General features: G+C 37.5%; 1 long non-coding RNA gene across 1 annotated transcript; it reads left to right on the forward strand.

Annotated features, from left to right (window-relative positions):
- Positions 1–4,023: 4,023 nt before the first annotated feature.
- On the forward strand, positions 4,024–5,694 carry LOC125290804. Its single transcript, XR_007192883.1, has 3 exons — positions 4,024–4,131; positions 4,745–4,834; positions 5,561–5,694. It is a non-coding gene; the product is annotated as an uncharacterized LOC125290804 (long non-coding RNA).
- The last annotated feature ends 231 nt before the right edge of the window (positions 5,695–5,925 follow it).

Here is a 5,925-nt window from a genome sequence, read left to right on the forward strand (position 1 = left end):
TATTCTTACCTTTATTATATTTTTATTGTTATTTTGAATAGAAGTGACTACTATTTAATTAATTATAAATGCAAATGTTTTGATCAAATTAAGTGACAAAGTGATAACACTGCTATTTTTAATGTCAAATGACACCATTAATTTTTCAGGATAGGTGGTGGTGTAAGTAGGTAAGACTAACTTGACTATGTCCTAGGGACTGTTATATATTAAAATATTACCTCTAGATCATGGGAGTTCCCTAGTGGTCACTCACACTCAACAAGTCTAAGGAATAGAATGATTTAGCTTTAATGGGAAAAATAAAGTTAGTAGAAATATTGAAATGATGTAATATCTGCTTTACATGTAACTAATGTGAAGCCAAAAGATCTTATGTACTATACTATGACATTTGATAAAGAAAGCAATAGATAAAATAAAGAAAGCAGAGAAATAGGATTGATAGAATAAGAAAATAGAACTAGGATTTACTAATAGTTTAGATAGCCTAGATAAAGTAGTATAGGGTTAGAATAATTAGGAATAGAGGTAAGCTTAGTTTTTGAAGAATAAAACATTATAAAAGTCTATGACATGCAGAGAAAATTGGAGTAAGGTATGTTGAAGAATGATGAGATTACTGTATGTCCTAAAACATCTAATTAATATAGCTTACATAATAACCAGTCTTAAAGTAGTATCCCAAATTGACAATAAGTAAAATAACAATGCTTATAGGGAAATTTGTTTAATCTCTATGCAAAAAGAGAATAGATGGAATTAGGATCATCATAAGTCATTGTCAGAAGATTAAAATGTTTTATTATTTCAGAAATAGAAAAGTTGGTGGAAAGATGTTGGTCTTCATGGAAGGAATGGAGGTCCACCAACTCTATTCTGTTAATCACAGTAACAAAGGGGGGCGAACCCCTGGTAGAATGTTAAATTGTATGATTTGTTACATTTGTTACCTTGGGTTACAGATTTTTATAATTTTCACTGTCATTATTTGATTAATGTTTTATTTGAATGTCCCTTTGGGGAAAAAAAGAGTCTGCTGAATACCATAACTGTAACTTTAATGGTTAGTGGCATTTATATTATACTAACCAGATACTTTCCCAACAGATACAGTACTTGATATGGTGCTTTCCTTTGCGCATAGTTGGGATCTATGCGCAAGGGGGGAGTAGGAAAGAGGAATATTTTTATTGAAGGATTTTCATAGTTACAGGAAGTTATTGATGATAGTCTAACAGATGTCATGTGTATAGTCATAATATCAGGAAAGTGATAGTGTTGTCTAAACCATTGGGTCCCAGAAGGATCATGAAAACACTTAGTTATTGATTACATTGATATGATAAAAATAAGAAACTTTGGTAGTGGTTTGTAGGGGTTTTCAGATGATAAGGGCAAATTACATGTTAAAAGGGAGAATTGCTAAAATATATGCCTCAACAGATTTAAACTGGTTTGATGCCTTACGCATTGCTTCGATGCAAATAAGGTCACAATAAAACCAGAGTAATCACTTTTTGCATTAAAGATAAAAGCTGAGAGGTCCACCAGAGGCCCACCTTTGGATCAGCTCCAAGGATAAATGAGAAATTATATGGAATAATTGTCATTAATTCACAGAACAATCTATAAGCAGGAAAAGGACTTTCAGATGGACCTACAGGAAAAGAGTCAACAACCTACAGTATACTGCCTGGGGACAGAAATGATCCTGGCAGTGGTGGGTATAGTGTTTTTGGCATGTATGCTCCTGTTCCCCTGTTGAGGGTAGACTTTCAGGCAAGGAATCCAGTGAGGAAGGGGGGACATTGTCCGAGCAACATCTGCCTGATAACAATCAGGGAATGGACAGAAAACGGCAGAGATCCCAGTCCATGACATACCACCAAATCACCAGGAAATGAGCCATTCAACTGTTTTTTCACAAGTGAGGCTGACAAAGAAGACTCAGGTAACACAGAAATTATTGACTGACAAAATCTTATCAACCACCAGGAATCTGGAATATTGGTGAATCTTCCAATATGAACGCAGTCTGTTATGTGCTTGGAGCACTAAGAGAACAGGTGGCTGCAACCTGGGTAGCTATGCACAACTGGATGATGTTGGATCAGATATTAGCCAAAGAAAATGGAGTGTGTGTCAACATAGCAGTATATTGCAGTACTTTTATTCCCATAACATAGCTATGGCAAAACTAATAATGATAGAAAGATAGTTTAAGGGGGCATTAGGAGGATTAGAAATATGGCTAGCACAAATAGGAATAGTTGTAGGAATAGGTTTGTTTGTATTTGTGTTTGTTTTCTCTTTGTTTCTTCCTTGTTTGAGATCCATAGTGCTTAAAACAGTGGCTGGGAGAAATGGATCACTGCTGTTGATGAATGAAGCAAATGGCAACCCTTGTGGAAGGAGATACTAGTGCCAGGACAGATGACAAGGAAATGGAAACATGACAGTGATGCCAGTGATGCCAGAACTGATGCTTCTCATAGAGGATTGGAGAAAGGAGGAAAATTAGGATACAGTATGCTGGTTGGAAGCAAAACCAGCTCTTTCATTGATGAAGTGGGATTGGGTGTGGACTCCACTCCGTCCAACAGCCAAGCCACTAATGTTCTCAGAGCATATGAGATGGAGTGCAGAACTAAGACAATGGCTTTTGTTTTTGGGAATTGCAATATTCGTAACATACCTCACACTTGAAGTGCAGCATCCAACATTTGCTAATACATCTGCGTTTGCATTTACACTCTGCCATCTCCGAGGAACAAGCAATGGACTAAAAACTGTGTGTAATGAGAATGAATTATTAATAGTTTGGTGTTACTTTGTTTTCAGAGAAGAGGGTCATTATAGCATGTAACCTATCTTCATGTAGAATCTTAGAATATTATAGGACTAGCTCTATCTGAAAACACCCATCAGGAATTCTGATGTGATCTGCTTGCTCATTTGATGAATTTATGGGAATGGGAAAAGCATATGTGTAGTTGAAGGAAAGTTTCTCCTCTCGCTTGTTGTAAACAAGTGTTGCTGTACAAACAGGACAGTAGAAGAGTTTCCCTTATGAAGGTTTTTTCCTCTAAAAACAAGAAAAAAAGAGGTTTTCCCTTAAGGGTTTTCGCTTCCACCGAGAGGATTTGAAACTTGCCATTCTATTTGATAATAACACTACACTATTGGATTTGATTTAAGTGAGGGTTGGTTCAAGGGTGTAATAACAGTACTAATATAAGTGTTTTATGTTTAGCAGTGGTATTGGGGACAATTGCTTAATGTCATAGTTGCTGCTGAGTTAACTGGTTTGCTTAGCTGACTGTTTGTAGTGTGACTCAGCTTAGCAGCAGTATTTTCTTGATAGTAGGGGATGTGTTAAAATAGTGATAAATGTTTGATATTGCTGCATAAGTGAGCACTTCATGCTCAAAGGGGGGAATGTCGTGACTTTTATTGACATATATCCTTTAGTTTATATATCTTTTATGTAGTATCTTTATTCTGTGTAATATCACTGTTTTGTGAAACTGAACTCTATAGTATGTTCAGTGTGGGAAAGGAAGACTGGTTTAAGTGAAAGAGCAGGCCTGGCAGAAAATGGCATAGACAAGGTTTGGCGCCAGGAAATGTAAGCAAAACCTAAAGAATGTAGGAAAAACAGGATGAGAGGGCAAAGGTGAAGGACCATATGTGACCTGGTCAGTAAGATAGATATCTGTAAACAGAGAGGGTCTTGTCTGGGATGACGTGAAGGGGTATAAAGGCTGGACAACAGCCAGAGGATGCTAGCTTACTGAGCTTACTGAGCTCACTTTGCTCACTGCTCACTTTCTTACTTTGCTTAGCTTAGCTTGCTTCACTAATGCTCCGGAGTGCATTAAAGCCATCATCTGCAGTATACATCCACAGTGTGCGGACTTCTTTTGAGTTTGTATTATTTAATGTGGATTTGACACCACAGCTTCATAAATGTAGCATGTTGTTGTAGTTATGGACCATTCCACTTCCACCCCTCACTAAACTACACTTATGTGGAATATAAAGATGGGGCAAGTGAAGATGATGTGGTAACTGCAGCCCCAAGTCTCCAAAACCAGACAACGTCATCTGCCACTGATGGAGTAACTGGTAAGGGAATTTATTTATTTGTTACTTGGAAGACTCTGTAGTTTACACATTTGCTTTGAGTTTTGTTAAACATTGTCAAGTACATTAAATTGGGTTTCAATCAAGGAAAAAGGCTATTGTGTATCAACTTGACTTAAATGCTGAGGGAAGTCTACTGTCCACTGATTGCTTGGGCCACAATGGTTCCAATCTTTCTCTAAACCAGCTGATTTTAATTGGCACATTTCTTATGCAAGTGTGAGTAAATTGAAGACACCTGTCTTGTGAATGATCTCCTGTAGAAAGCAGATCGCAGTGCTTGCATCTTTCTAACCTGTAAGTGTTTTCAAACAAATCTCCAAATTTGGTTTACAGGGTCAAATTTTGCATTCATGGAAAATGCATCTAGGCATGGCAAACACAAACTGAGCTTTCTGTGACTTAACTCTTACTACATATATAGTTCTAAGTATTTACTAAACCTGGCAGCACTCTTCAGCAGAAAATCTGTTTAATTAATGTCTTGTTTACAACTGCTGTTCGTGGGATTTCAGCTGGCTTTTTATGATCACCACAGTTTGGTTCTAAAATCGGATCCATGCTTTTTTTTCTCTCCCTCTCGTGGAATCCCAAGATGGTGCGAGTGAGGATGCTGTTGTGTTAACCACTGTACTGAATCTGCAAAATGGGACTACCTCTGCCCAAGATGGAACCACCATCACTGGTAATTGTTTGGCTTTTTGTCATATTTCCTGTTGTGTAAGAAGATTTTTGGGTTGTCACTTTATTAATAAGTCAAGAATTTCAATCTTGATGAAATGTTGACTCAGATCAGACCTGGTGCTCTGCATTAGAATCTGCTTTATTAAGATTTGAGTACTTTCTACTGCATTTCAGTCATGACTATTTTGTGTCTGCAAGAAATGTGCAGAACTTTTGGTGTGTCAGAAGGCAAATACTAGTTACTTGTAGATTGTAGAGCTGTGAAGGTACAGTTCACGTTAGCTACTACTCCACACAAGGGATTTTCAGAGCAATGGTACAGAAACTGAGCACTGTGGGCTGGCTTGGTTGTGGTTAAATTTTAGCCCAGCAGGTCTCTTAAAATCAGTGCCAGTAGTCAAACTTCTGGTGATTTATCCAGCCCCATATTGGAACAATAGCATATTGATTGCTCACCAATGATTTCTAGTGTTGTATTTATCTCCTGTTTTTATCATCTTGCATTATACTATGTAAAAAATGTACTGTAGGCAGTTCATGTTGGCCCAACAACATGCTGTACAAGGACCCTCTTTAGAGCAAGGGTGCAGAAATGGAACATTGTGGGCTGGCCTGGCTCATATTTCAGACTGTAGCTTCCTCATAAACCAGTAGTCACAACAAAATGTCTGCCAGTTAACTAACCCCAGGTTGTACTGAAAGTGAAGTCTGCTTTTTATCCCTGTAGATTCCCATGATGACTCCTGAAGTGACTGCTCAGAATGCTAATGGTGAATGGAACTTCTCCTTTATCCTGGGTCACTTTCTGCACTTGGGCTTTCTCCTCCATCTTGAATTCAATAAAGGCCAAATTTTATCAGACATTGTCTTTCCTTTTTTTGAAGTGTCTTCATGATTTGGGTCTAGTTTGGTGGTTAAGCTGACTAGCAACCTCTTTACTGACTCTCCTGTAGTATATACTTAAGAACATTTTTGGTCTGTCTTTAGAATGGAATTTGTGGATATTGACCTTGCTTTAGTTCATTTTTCCTAACACACTGGCAAACTAATTTGCTTGTCTAATTACAAATCTAAGGTGTCTACTGTGAACGA

This window comes from Alosa alosa, unplaced genomic scaffold (genome assembly GCF_017589495.1).
Source record: "Alosa alosa isolate M-15738 ecotype Scorff River unplaced genomic scaffold, AALO_Geno_1.1 AALO_1.0_unplaced_916, whole genome shotgun sequence".
NCBI lineage: Eukaryota > Metazoa > Chordata > Actinopteri > Clupeiformes > Clupeidae > Alosa > Alosa alosa.